General features: G+C 43.2%; 1 protein-coding gene across 3 annotated transcripts in view; it reads left to right on the top strand.

Moving 5' to 3' along the window:
- Window positions 1–11,540, top strand: part of CCDC171 (coiled-coil domain containing 171) — a 403,894-nt gene extending 392,354 nt beyond the window's left edge. The window contains exons 26-28 of one of the 3 annotated variants that reach the window (XR_013387817.1): window positions 4,715–4,884; window positions 5,374–6,794; window positions 10,510–11,540. The gene's annotated coding sequence lies outside the window, so the exon portion shown is untranslated. The other 2 variants (XR_013387815.1, XR_013387816.1) reach the window with 2 other exon arrangements.
- Window positions 11,541–14,502: the final 2,962 nt, after the last annotated feature.

Genomic DNA, 14,502 nt, shown 5'->3' on the forward strand with positions numbered 1-14,502 from the left:
ATCCAAGGTTGGCCATGGGACTAACGTGGCCAAATAAGACTTAAGGGAAAAAATTTTATTTCACAAGTAGGAGAGAGCTTTTGTCTCTTGCTTGATGAACATGAACAAGGAAGAATACAGCCCTAAATGCTGTTGACAACCAAGTTGCGATCATGAAGGAAACCAGCTTGAAGATAAAGCCAATACATGCAGAAGGGCCAAATGAGAGAATTTCAGAGCAACAGAGGTGTTCCTACTCTTCCTGACTTCTTCATTATTTATACCTCTGAGAGTCAAACATTCTCATTCTAAGTGAGAGTCAAACAGACGTTTAAGAAAATATGAATCTCTATTCTTGCCAGTTATGGTAGAGCTCCTTAGGTGAGCTTGCATGAGAGAAAACCAAAGTTTTAAATGGTTGTCAGCTATGTTTGTATAATGTAAATGAAATATTGGCTTTTTCTCGATCAGCTTTTCTAAATGGAAGACAGAGTTGATCATTGAGCCCTCAAGTGACTTCTCCACTGATGTACTGTTTTATCCCAATAGTTCCACTTATCATAATGATAGGATAGTGGTGATCCATGGTGAGCTGATCACATCTTAACAGTGGAACAAAACTATAACAACCTTTAAAAAAAATCCTCAAAAATCTCATGTTGATTTGGAAAACTGCCTAAATTATGTTGGAAAATAGTTCAACGTATAACTTTAAAAAAAGGAAAAAATACATTATGGCCTTTCATTTCTAGATGGCTGCTCATAGAAAAGGTATTTGGTATCTTTCTCACAAAAATGTAAACATTCTCACAGCGTGTAATATTTCTTGAAGCTTGGAGAACTTGGAGAATGAAGGGTTTAATGTTATAAAATGATTATTATTTTATAATAATAATCATGATAATTATATTGATAATGATATTAATAAAAATGATAATTATTTCCAGCATTTATCAGATAGCTATAGTTTATAAGAACATGAATCATATATGGTCCAAACTAGTTTGATGCAGAATAAATTCATGCACATCTTCATGCTTGGTATGATGCATTTACAAGCTTTAGACATTCAGTCTTTTTTCTTATGTGACATCCTTGCTTTAATGCCAAAGGACTGGTAACCTCTGGTGGCCTGAATCCCAAGTTCTCTTTGGCCAATGTAAACTTCTTCACTGTTTCTGACCTGGGTGTTGGGTAATTTGTTTTTTTTTGGGGGGGGGGCAAAGAAGTATCAATTCTTGAAAAGAATAAACTTTCTTAGTTTCATTTCAAATAACCAATGTATAACTTCTAGTTTTTCTTTTATTTGAACTAATAAGTCTGTGGGGGGTGTATGTGTGTGTCTGTGTGCTTGTGTACACACATGCATGAGCTTTTTATAAACCAGTAGCAAACAGCTTAAGAGATGTGGTCACATAGAATGGACTGAGCATCCTTTTCTTGAGTGAGAGATAATAAATCATTCTTCTCAGGTGGAATCTTTTATTTATGCTCTGGGATTCCATTTTATCGAGAAAGCTTTGGTTTTCCTTTTTGGCTTTGTCTATGCTGTGTTTTAGCAAGTAATTCAAATCAAGCTGACATTTATTAGTGAGGACATGGTCCACTCCAATCTCATACTCACAGACCAGCTGTTGCCATTCCAATTTTGCTATGGACTTTCCCATTTGTAAGTATGGGTGTGCAATGGCCATGTTGCGTGGTTGCAGATTTACTAGTTGTAAATCAGTGGAATAAAATCACTATCCACTCCCACGCCACAATAATACGTTATCAAGGGTTTTTATTTTGTCATTAAAAGTTGATAACTTAAAATCTGAGCAATTACATAGGGTTACTATAATCAGGAACACAAGATTTTAGTAATGGTTTCTATGCTGAAAATATTTGATTTCGTTTACTTCTTTTTTAAAAGATTTTATTTATTTATTTATTTATTTATTTATTTACTTATTTATTTGAGAGAGAGAGAAAGAGAATCTCAAGCCAACTCATCACTGACCCTGCCACAGGCTTGATCTTCTGACCCTGAGATCATGACCTGAGCTGAAATCAAGAGTCAGTCTCTCAACAGACTAAGCCACCCAGGTGTCCCAAAGTATTCCTATTTTCTAAGACATTATTATTATTCTATCCTCACAACAGTCCTAGGGGATGGGAGGGTACATGCCATTATCTGTGTTTTACAGTTGAAGAAAGGCAACTGAAGGGAGCAAAGGGATTTTTCCCAAGTTACAAAGCAAATTACAAGTGGCCAGTTCAAGGGAGCAAACTCTGAGCTTCCACGTTCTACTCTCTTTTACCACAGGAAGAAACAAAGTTTGAGACAGCACTCTAGGGTAATTCCAAAATACTGTATGTATTGCTCTTGACATTGATGTTTTAATATTTTGTGGAGATATTAAATAACTCTTTGTTAGAAGGAACTGTTTATTGGGGTACTCTGGCTGGCATACTTGTGAAATTGTTTCTATGTTGTTAAATACTTCTTAGGGCAAGGGTGGGAGTGGTTCTAGGACATAGCTTCACGTTCCTTTCTTTCTTAGAGATCCAGAAATTCATAACCTGTAAACAAGAAGCCTCTTTAGCTTCAGGTGTTGGAAAGATCTTTTGGTGTTGTTAGCTTTCCCATGGAAGAAGTAAAAAGTTTCAATGTTCTTTCTGCATCTAAGAGATTGTTTTGTCCTGAAAACCCTATGTCCTGGAATTCTCTCTGTGATTTTGAGAACTCATTCAGTTAACAGAATTTTGAGTGTCTGTATATACTGGCAGTGCTCAGCCCTCCCTCTGGTGATCTTACCATGTTGTGCGTGTGTGTGTGTGTGTGTGTGTGTGTGTGTGTGTACACGCGCACATGTGTGCATGTGCAGGGATTGTATTCAGGAGTAAACAGTCGATTTTGCTGAGATTAATGATAGACTAAAGAGACCAAAATGTTCTTTGTCTACTTGACTTACTCTGCTCTTACGGGATATTCCATTGAGTGAGTGTTGGACATGGGTAGTTCCTTTTAACTCTGAATCAATATATTCCAGAAGTTGTGCTATTAATGTTTGAAATCTGAAAAGCAGGATACTTAAAGACTGTTGCTTTAAGTTAGGGAAAGAGTAAATTGTAGTCCTGGGTGCCATTTTTATTTAACCCTGAGGAGCAACAGAGGTGGTCTACCAGCCACCTGGCTTGGCCCCATGGAGCTGGAGGGCAGTGCCAGGCAGGGGGAGGTAGGAGGTAGTTTCCATGCTTCCTCATCCTCTTTATCTACACTTCCTCCCTAACTGATCTCATCCCACTCCTATGCTGCATTTTTCAGAGCTTGGTCAGGGAAATAGAAGCCACTCTAGGTATTATAAGCAGTAATTGTGTTAATTCAGAGAACCAGAAGCTCACAAAACTTTTGGAAGGTAAAGGAAACTGCTGCTGCTGATCTCAGCTCCTTGCAGTATTGGAGTGGGTAATTCTCAAAAGCTTGCCCTGAAGTCACTATTTCAATTCCAGGAATTGCACTGGCCTATAACTCTGGAGCAGGTGATTCTCCAGAGCTTTCTTGGAAACCTTCGCATCTGCTGACTGACCACGCATCTCCTGGAAGTCTCCAGGGAGAGCTCAGGCTTCCAAACTTTGTGCAAGCACCTCTGAGAGGCAGATCCCAGCATCCGAACATACAGGGGAAGATTTCTGAGAAATGTGTTTCCAGGCTTCTCCACTGTGATACAGAGGAGAATGTAGCAGGAAGTGGCATTGATGCCGAGTTATCAGCTGACCACCAAGGATATTGCCTGTATCCACATAAGACATTTTTTTGATTCTCGTTACATGTGACACTCTGTTCAAGAATGCCTGAGACCAAGGCTCCATGATGACCACAAATATGAGTGGGGGAGCTACTTGCCACTTGGTGGTCTTTATCTTCTTTAAAAATTACTCTCTTAAGAAAAAGGAGGGAAATAAGAAATGAAGAAAAAAAGAAGCCAGTGATGGCCTCACTTTAACCTATTTTGTCCCCAAAGCAAAAAACTTCCCTCACTAGTGAAGGTAATTTAAAAAAAATTCATATTCATTATTCCAGTTACTCACTGAGCCTTTACCAAGTCTAAATGAATTTCAGACATCGACTAGGAGTTGTATATCCCAACATAAGAGAGACTCCTAAATCAACAGTTCTCAAAATGTCTGATGCAGCAAAGCACTTCTAGGGCATTAATATAATGAAGAAAGATATCTTTTCTTTTAAAAGTAAGAGAGATTATCAGGAAAACAGAAAAAACTAATTCTTGTGAGGTGGAGAATTGTCTCCTGGTTCTTCCCTCTGGCTATTACTTTTTTTAATCCCCATTTCATCATTTACTTGCTCTCTAAACTCTCTTTTTCTCCTCACACTGATAGTGCCATTTGCTCTTCTCCTTTGTTTTTCCAAGGAGATTTGGCCACAGTAAGTGATGGTCATCCCCCAGTCTGGGGAATACTGATCGTATTCATATAAATCATCTGTGGTAACATATGACTGGCTGACTGACTGCTCAGGCCACTAGGTCTTGGAATGCGTCCTCCACCCAAAAGCCCTCCTCTCTCCCACATACATCTTTATCACTGGATTTCAAAAACAGATAATACACAGGATGAAGTAAGAGCTTTTTTTTTTTTTTTTTTTCCAACATCCCCTCCTCCTACCAAAACTCACCATTGTACCCAATGGGAAGAAAAAAAAATGAGATAATTAGGATTTTTTTTTCCTTAGAAAATTTGCAAGACGAAGCCCAAGAGACAGAGCATGCCAGATGTTGTGGAGAGCATGACTGCCCAGTCCCTTCGGCCACACATGCTGAAGTCATGAAGTTGGGAAATCTGACTCAGGAGTCACCATCCAGTGTGGGAGCTGACAAAGCGCCAAATGGTCTGGGACAACTGGTAACCCAGCCAGTCCCTGGAGCACAGGCCTGGTCTGAGGGCTTTCTTGGGCAGGGATCAGTCGGAGAGAGACTGGAGGGCTAGGATTATTATTACTTCCGGGATGTAATGTTCTGGGAAGCCCTGAAAGGTCAGATCAATTCTGGGGTCTGGATCAACTGTGGGCCTGGTAGCCATGTAGTTGCAAGGGAAGCACTTGGGAGTGTGCCCTGGGTGAATGGTACAGCACCTTGGATTCATATGCCTAGGACAAATGAGATAGGATATTCAGTAGTTCAGATGTGAGAAAGCCAGAAAACACATACTTCCATGCTTTCTCTATTATAGCTTTATCTTTATTAAAATTACAATGTAAGTCAGAGATCACTCGGTATAAAAATGAACAAATGCATCAGAGGGAACAAGGCTTTAAATACATTTAGATTCAACTTGTTGGTCACTCAGCCCAATTACAGTTAGTTTCCCTTTTGTCTTATGCTGTTTCTCCAGGTCGACATGGGATGTTTGCACCAGTCTTTTATGGATTCAGGAGGCTTGAGCTCTATGCTCAGTCTTGATACAACCTGGCAAAGCCAACGGGCTCCTCTTCTGTGGCCCTGCTGTCAGCTCTGGAGGCAGCCAGGGCTGCTTCCCTGGAGACAAGAGCACCTTGCTGGGCTCCCATGGAAGACATTCCCCAGACATGGAGTCCTGTCATCAGCATTGCCTCCGTACCCTGGTTCTCAAAGGAATTTGCATAATCGTCACCTGTGAAACTTGTGATGAGCGCAGATTGCAAGCTGCCAGCCCCAGAGGTCTGGGGGGCCACCGTAGACCACTGCATCTTCAGTCAGTTGCCAGGCAGAGTTGCTGAGAAGTGCTGGCATGCCCGGGACAGCTGCCTCAAGAACTCCTCTTTCCAAGGATGCCTCCACATGTCTCCTTCGATCCCCCCGCCCAGCAGGTGCAGACATTTGCTAACAGAAGTTCTTTGCTGTATTGCTGTATGTCAGAGCATTTTACAACTAGCTTTCTGCAGAACAGTAAAAAACAAAAGAGTTCAGCTTAAACATAGCCAAACAACTTTTAACAGAGCAGTAAAGTGATTTCCTCACTGGGCTCTGCTCTGAGGCAGATCTGAGAAGTTCTTGTCATGCTGGACCTTTTTTCAAGTTTACCCTGGGCCCATCTCAGATTCACCCTACAAGAGACCTGGACTGCCAGGTGGAATGTGGTCTCCAAGGACCATTACACTGGATGATTTCAGACCTGTGTCCTGGGGGGCAGCTGGGAGCTGGCTGAGGCCTCAGGCCAGCTGGGTAGCAGAGCCCCATGCCCAGCACTGCCTGGTGGCCTTCCGAGCTCCACCACATGGGTGGTCTGCGTGCTGGCAGAGCACAAGGCTGCAGGAGTTCACAGCCCCCTCTGGGGGACATGACGAATGGCCTTGCTGACAAACCGTGGTCTGCTTTCCATCTCTGAGCCATGAACGGTTTCGTTTTCAAAGCCAGAAAACAAACCACGGGAACCAGACACAACACACGCAGGCCACAAATGATGCAGCCATAGTCTCGTCTCAAGGAAGGGACCTGCAAAGGTAAAAGAAACACAGCTTTGTTAGAACTCTTCGATGAAAAGTTAATACAGAAAACTCAACCAGAGCTTGTAATGGGACCTCCTGTGCCCTCCCCAACTGGGCCTTCTGGCCTGGGGGAGAGTCAGTCCTCTCTCATGGCCAGACCCATCTGATACTGGTCTTCTCCAGGGGCTTTCCAACTGGGCTCCAACCCTGGGGGCTTCCCAGGCCACCGTGGAGAGGGATTTGGGCAGGCCAGAAAGTACTCTCGCTCCCCTGCACTGACCAGCTGCATTTCTATCTGACTTATTCTTATAGTGCTCCCAAGATCTCTTTTGAAGGAAATGTTCTGCAGGTAAACAACATTTGAACTATTCTAGTCTGCGCCGATCCCATGTACATTCCAATGGATGCTTCCAGTAAAGAGTGGAGGAGGTCAGGATAGCAATTTTACAAGAAGTGCATCAATTTCTGTGTCCCTCTGTCTGATGTTGCCCACCAGTTCCCTTTATCACCCTCTGCCCCTTCCTTTGGGCACTGGCATGATAATTTAGGGTTGTGTTATCAAAAGCCAGAAAGAACTAGCAAAGAATTAGGTCACTGTAGGAGCCCATGGACATAGGCCTGTCCTCTCCTTGTTCCTACAGCAACATAGCAAATATCACAGATAACTTGAGCCTGGAGAAGGATGGGTCACGTTTTTAGGTCCACCTCCCATACATGAGTGCTCCCTACTGGCCACATGTATAATAAGTGATATTGTTCCTCTAGCTATAGCTGAATCAGTCTTCCTAGCGTAGTGGTGATCTTCACCACGTATTCATGCCAATGCAGGAGGTGGGATGAGAAGTAGGATGATAAGCATTGTGGGAGAAAGCACATTGTGGGCAAAGGCAGGGAGGCATAAGTGAATAAGGAATGTGGTAGGCTGCGGGGAGCACCTGACAAGGAGGGTGGGGCCCTTGTCATGTTGGGTTAGAGTATTTGGAATATTCTTTTAGACAATTGGGAGACTTTTGGAAGTAGTTTAAGCATTTGTAATGATCAAATCTAAATATTTCAAAGTTAATGCTAGTGACTCAGTGGAACATGGATAGGGAGTGGAGAGGTGGTTAAGAGATGCTTTCTCAAAATGGTTCATTTTTTCAGTCATGCAAAAAACTTCATGGAGTGTGTGTCAAAGGGGAGAGGATGAGGGCTTAAACTATGGTGGTCACTGGAGAAAGGAGGAAGACATTCACAACATATGTCCAACAAGACCTGATGACTGATTGGCTGTGGGTCTGAGGGAGGGGCAGGGGTCAGGGGTTACTGAGACCACAGAGGGACCGATAGGACCATTACTCCACAGAGAAGTTCTCTAGGGTGTGGGCTGGGGAGCAGTGGGGATGTGTACAGAAATGAGCACATTTCTCTCTAAGCAAAGAGACTATCCTAGCATTTGGAGGACCTTCAGGAGATTTAGCATCAATCCACACCTTTAAAAAAATTAATGTGAAAGCAAAGAAGTATATTACAGGATGATGTGAAACAATCAGAAACGTGCTAACAGGGAGGTCATCGGAAGAACAATTTATTGTAAAGGAATGTGATCCCAGTACTAGTGTGAAAGCCCTTTCAGGAGCATTTGTGCCTCCTAATGATTCATAGCAAGGCCAGGACACCATCACCTTCAGTGAGGGTGGGCTTCTTTGGAGAGTTTAGATAAACATTTGGGCTGGTGGAAAAATGCTGGCTGAACTTCTTTTGAGGAAGTGTGCTCAAGGGAATGAGGTGAGAGCAGAAGATCCTATTTTCTGCCAGTTTTCTCCCCTTCCTCATTCTCATCCATTCAGAACATTCCTTGGAGGTGGTTTCTCAAGCTTCTGAAATCCACACTTGGTTCTCTCTCTCTTTCTTGCATGTGCACCCACATACACTCGCACATATCTACTCACACAGTTAAATACGGACAACTCTGTGAGTTACTGGGATATTTTTTCCATATCAACTACTTCCCCATAGAAGCATGAGAAAGATTAAATGGCCAGAGAATAACAGAAAGAGCAAGGCTTTGGTGCCAGACAAACCCAGTCTCATTCTGCCTGATGTGATCCAGTGTGAGACACTGAGCTTCCCTGAACCTTGATTCCTTTAAAACTTCTTAGAGCCATCTCAGTATTGGATGCAACGTCCATAAAATATCTCAGAAGGCATTTGATAACTGTTAGGATGAAATTAGGACTTTGTGACTGTATGCTGTAAAGGCTTCCTTGTTTCATTGTTCATAATAGTGAAGCATGGTCCCAGCATATCCTCCAACAGGTAAAATTCTCTAGAAACAAAACTTTAGCAAATATCAGTGTGGAATTTATTAATGTTTTATTTAATTACTTGGGGGCATTTAATGAAAGAATGAATTATTAAGTGAGAACATTGATTGTTCCCTGTGTATGGCAAGAAGATCTCCTGTGTATGCTTAAAATAGCTCCATAAAATGTAGAGCAGACCACAGTAAATTAAAGAAAGGAAGGAAAATGGAATGAGGATTGAAAATACGATTTAGCCTGGAAGTCTGCATAAAACGACAGCCACGCCCCAATTATCCTACATCCCCCATACCTGGAACTTGCAGCTATTCTAGAATGGGTGGTGACTCCAGACCCAAAAGAGAATAAAATGCTGCTGCAGGAAGTTGAAGATGCATGACCATTGGGCTCATGGGCTAGGCAAGGTGAGCTCCCTGGTTTCCCTACCCCTCTGGACTGCTCACCCCTCTTCACCCTACTGTGCTCCCTGGAAGCCTTGCTTTTGGGCTTCTTGTTAAGTTCGTCCAATGGAAGACCCTTGCAGGATATGGAAGGGAGGGAAGAGAGAAAGTTCGGGATATTTATTCCCCTAGTTCTTTCACCTGAGGTTACTGCCCCTTTCCAACATGGTCTCTCTCTGTGACACTCTTCTTCCAGACCTTAGAATTTAAATTCGAGGTTCCTTCTCCTCACCACTTTTGGGCCTAGAGGTGGTAAAGCACCCAGGCTGGTCCTCACAGCTGGGCTGCTGTGGTTAGTGAAAGGGTAAACTGAATCCCCCATAACCAATAAGTTCTGAATGCTTCCCTGTGTTAAGACACAAGTCTAAGAGTTAATGTTCACAGTTTTTATAACCTTTCATTTTGGAGATAAAGCCAAATTATATTCCACATATTCCCCAAGGAAAGCAATATTCGTTGAGGACCTTCTACTTGCCAGAATAGTATATTTTAATCCTTCTAGGAGCAGAAAGTAGAATAGCATTATCTCCATCTTATAGATGAGGAAGTATGTTCAGTAAAATTACATAGCCTGGAGCTACACAGCTAGTGTGTTTCCGATGTGAGAGCTAAACACAACTTTCCTGATTTTCCTGAGCAACTCCGCAATTTCAAAAAAAGAATGAATCCTTATCTGGAATGATCCATGAACAATTGCAGCGGTTGAGGCATGACTCTACATTTCTTTGTTCTGCTGATTTTTTCACAGCCAACTTTGCTAAGGCTGCATCGTATAAAAGGTGCATCATTTACAAGGAGGCTTACTGAAGTAAATAGGTGCGTCTCTCTTAGTGGCCTTGATCTATGCTATCATTGAGAAGCCAAAGGTAGGACAGTACTAAGCCTCAAATGGAGCTATTAAGAGAGAAAGGGAGAGACAGAGACAGAAAGAAAGGGAGGAAGAGAGAGAGAAGCTTACATTTTGCCCTCCTTTGCAGCTCGTGCCTTATGTTCCAGATGGTCAACTCTGTGTTGGGACTAGTTAATTTCACATTGCAAAATATTATATGGGGTAGCAGGTGGAAATGCCCACTGTGAGAAATGAAGAGAAAGAAAATCTGAGCTGTAGAGGGAAAAAGACATGAAAACAGTTTGCCTAAGCCTTGGAACCAAATATTTTGTTCAGCGAAATCTAATAGTTACTGAGGATACACACAGCACCATCCAAATCAGAAGTTGGCTGTTTTTCAGCTGTGTGACTTTTGACTAGTTAATCAACATCTCTGAGTCCTTCTTTTCCTAATTAATAAAATGGAGTTAATCATATTACCTTAACTTACAGGGTCATTTTGGAGACTACATTACATTCAGGCATAGTACATATTTGAAATGTAGTGGATCAAAATAAATGGATTCCATTGTCATCATCATCATCATCATCAGTGTCATCATCATCATCGCCACCAAGGACTTCAAAGCCTGGTTGGAAGGATATTCAAATAAGTGCTGCTATTTAAACATAAAAATATGTTCATGCTGAACAGCGTTTCTCAAAGGAAAATGAGAACGCTGGCTTTGGTCCATACCTTTGAGTGTTGGGGCAAGCCACTTAATTTCCCTGAGCCTCAATTTTGGCATAAGTAAAATGGGGCTAATAATGTGTCAGCTTCCCAGAATACTGTGTTAATGACATAGATGAAATGAAACCTGTTACCTTAGAATATGGAATTACATGGTAGTAAGAGTGGCCCTGACTTGTAACACCACTAATCAAGCTTTTGCCACCTTTGATTGCTGTCTCAATGGTGTGCAGTCCAGAACCAACATTTTAAAGATCTCTTTCCATTTCCAAAAGCAATTTCTTGATTCATTTTCCTTTGTAATGTCCCCCCTTGGAAGAAATAGACTTGCACGTGTTAGCCAGAGAAATTGTGTGAATTGGGATTGGGGGAGCAATCATGGTACAATATGCTGTGCTCACATGTAGGCATGTTATGTTTCCAGTCAAATTAAGGCTACTCTGAGAATTCCCAGCTCCAAACCTTGCCTGGGGAAGTGAGGGCCCATTCTGTAGCTCTGACATGAGATTGTCACCAATGAGACAGCGATAAACCCTTACTTGTGAAAGTTTTCTTCGGTATGAGAGGGGTGGGGGGAGAGGGAGTTTTAAATTTTATTTTAATAATTTCTCTTAAAACAGAAAACAGGGGTGCCTGGGTGGCTCAGTCGGTAGTCAGTGATCTCTGGGTCCTGGGATTGAGACCTGCATCGGGCTTCATGCTCAGCAGGGAGTCTGCCCCTCTCTCTCTTTCTCTCTCTCTCTCTCCCTCTCTCTTTCAAATAAATAATAAAATAAAATCTTTTTTAAAAACCCACAAAAAACAAATTGGTTGATTCAACAACTATTTAGGGGGTGACTGTTACATATACGACCCTGGCTTTGAAAACCCCATGTCTTTGAGACTTACTCTAACATAAATTTCTGCTAAATTTAATAAAGCAAAGCCCCACCAGCCTTGCGGCCACCCTCAAAAGGGTTAACATCCAAATTCTTGGTAGGAACATTGGTGTGTGCTGGCAGGAATGCACCCTATTCTCCTGAGTTCATTCTTCTAAGCATCATGTCCAGCACCAAGAAGAAAAGGGGCCAGAGGAGCCCCCAGGCAAGGAGTCCTGGCACCAAAAGCTATTGCATGGAACTTTGGGAAGGTGGGTTAAGCAGGTGGGTGGCAGATGCCAGGGTAAAGATTGGAGTAGGCAAAAGAGGTAAAGTGAGCCTGATTGGACTGGGAGAGAAATCAGGTATTTCTGAATTCCTCTCGAAGGCTTATAGCTAAGCCTTTCTGATGTTGTCCCTTTTGTAAGAAAAATACCTTAGTCTTCCCTGGTGACTTCTGCAACAAGTTTCTGAGAAGCAGGCAGTAAACATTAGCACAAGGCACATGAAGCCAATTGAAAAGGAATCTGAGCCCCCACGCATATGCCCCCAAATGCCCATGTTGGTGGGCTTCCGGTGGGAGACTCCAGCCCGCGCTGGTTTGGCAACAGGGTAGCATCGACCAGACAGATCGCACCACCAGGATGTGTAATCAGTATGATGATAAAGGAAAAGATGGAAATAGATCCTCTTCTGCAGGCAGTTAGGAACCTCAGAACAGACATGGGACAAGTTAGTGTGTGTGTTGGCTAAACATGAAGATGGAAAGAAAGAATGATTAGAAAAACACCCACCCACCCTTCTGGTGGCCGTTACTTGGCTGTGGAAAAGGCAGCTTATGACAAACTCAGGACTCTGAGAAACCAGCGCTGTATGGAGATGGCTTTCAGGTCAAAAAAAAAAAAAATCTTACTAATCCCTGCTTTGCAAAACATCAACGAGTGCATGTAATACTAGCAAGACCTGAGCTTTCAATAAATCAGAAAACAATGGAGGCATTGTCTGACCTCACCAAATGGTCCTTGCTCTACCACGCAGAACACTCTTGTCTGTATGCAGCCAAAACTCAGCCCAATCTTATCGAACTAAATTGATTTATGAGAGGAAAAACCTAAAAAGGGAAGCAGCAAAATAATGATATTAATTCTAATAATGCATTGACTAGTGCTCATATAAATCACTCTCCCCACTCAGATTGATTTCAGGAGGCTAAGAACTCCAGGCAAAGCCCATCTCCAGCCGCCCAGGGCCTCCTCCTGCAGATAGAGCTCAGGAGAAAGGGTGGGGGGTCTGCTGGAAGTTCACAGGAATTTTGCCTGAGAAAGGCCTGTGGGATCAACCCCAGAGGTGCCGATGTAATTGGCCACACACACAAATGCTGCCGCATCCGAACATTTTTGGCAACACATGAAAGCCTCGTTCCTAGAGGCCACTTGAGTGTCCAAATAAAAGGGGATTTTTGTTAGTGAAAACTGGAAAGAATAACCCATCCTAGGATCAGGCTAATAGGGCCTGGCCTGTTAAAATGTAACACTGGGCTGGCCAGAGTTTGAAGTGTTGCTGGCAAGGGTTTGGAGCGGCCTCAAGGAGAGCCAAGCATGGCTCACAAGGAAAACTCCTTTGCTGGTGAGGGAAGCTTTCCCTGGCCCCAGGAGCCTGTAGGGCTCACTTTGAGGGCAAGAGCTTTCTGAGGGGCAGGAATCTTCTAAACAGGGCAGAGGGCTGAGAGCCTGTGATGGGTTTTGCCTGCCCTGGTGCCCCCAGCTCCCTTCCTGACCCCTCACCCCGCCCACTAGCAGGCTGTGATTCTGGACGAGTGAGCCTCTGTGGTGACCTTGAGGTCCCACTCGTGCACATGGCCTGGGAACAGCTCTCTGCAGGGTGTGTGCGTCTGCAGGGTGTTGACAGCTGTGGGCTGAGGGAGCTGGGGGAGGAAGCAGAAAGAGTGGTGTTGCAGAAACGAGGCCACGGAGGCCCACTCTTATCACCACAGGCCTCCCAGCTGAAGAAAGTTCTATGGTGGCTTGCTTCACAAAGGAAGTGCCTTCTTTTACTGAGAGCCAATCTCGGCCTTTACGTGGCACAGAGGCCCCTTAGCTCTGCATCTAGGATTGCCAGAAAAAATAGAGGATGCCTAAATAAGTTTGAATTTTTGATAAACAACCAGTGCCACTTAAGTATATATGTCCCAAATATTGTTTGGTATATAACTATACTAAACCAATGTGTTGTTCATGTGAAATTCGAATTTAACTGGGCATCCTGAGTTTTATATGTTGTATTAGGCAAAATTCTTAAAGGTGCTCTAATGACCCCTATTTTTGTATCACCTCCTCCCCTAGAGTGTGGTGAAAACCAGGGGCCATATGGGACATTGCTCCTGGGATTAAGTTTCATGACATGGCAAATGTAATTAAGGTTGCTAATCAATTGACTTCTGAGTTCATCAAAAGGAAGGATATCTGGATGGGCTGGGCCTAACCACATGAGCTCTTCAAATTGAGATCTAGAGGCCAGAGATGTAAGAAGTTCAAGATTCGTGGGGTGCCTGGGTGGCTCAGTTGGTTGAGTGTCCGACTCCTGACCTCAGTTCAGGTCTTGATCTCAGGGTCATGAGTTCAAGCCCTGCATTGGGCTCCACACCCAGTGGAGAAAAAGAAAAGAAAAATTAAAAGAAAAAGAAGCCCAAGATCCAAAGAAGTCAAGAATTCTTCTGTTGGCTTTGAAAGAGTAAACTGGTATATTCAGAGAAGACCACATGGCAGGGATCAGGGTTGGCCTCCAGGAGCCCAGAACTCCCCCAAGTTAATGGCTGGAAAGAAAACAGGGACCTTGGTCCTTTGCCACAATGAACTGACTTTTGCAGTACTCTGGAAGAACTGGGAGGAGCCCCCCAAG

Source organism: Canis aureus, chromosome 10, assembly GCF_053574225.1.
Source record: "Canis aureus isolate CA01 chromosome 10, VMU_Caureus_v.1.0, whole genome shotgun sequence".
Lineage (NCBI taxonomy): Eukaryota > Metazoa > Chordata > Mammalia > Carnivora > Canidae > Canis > Canis aureus.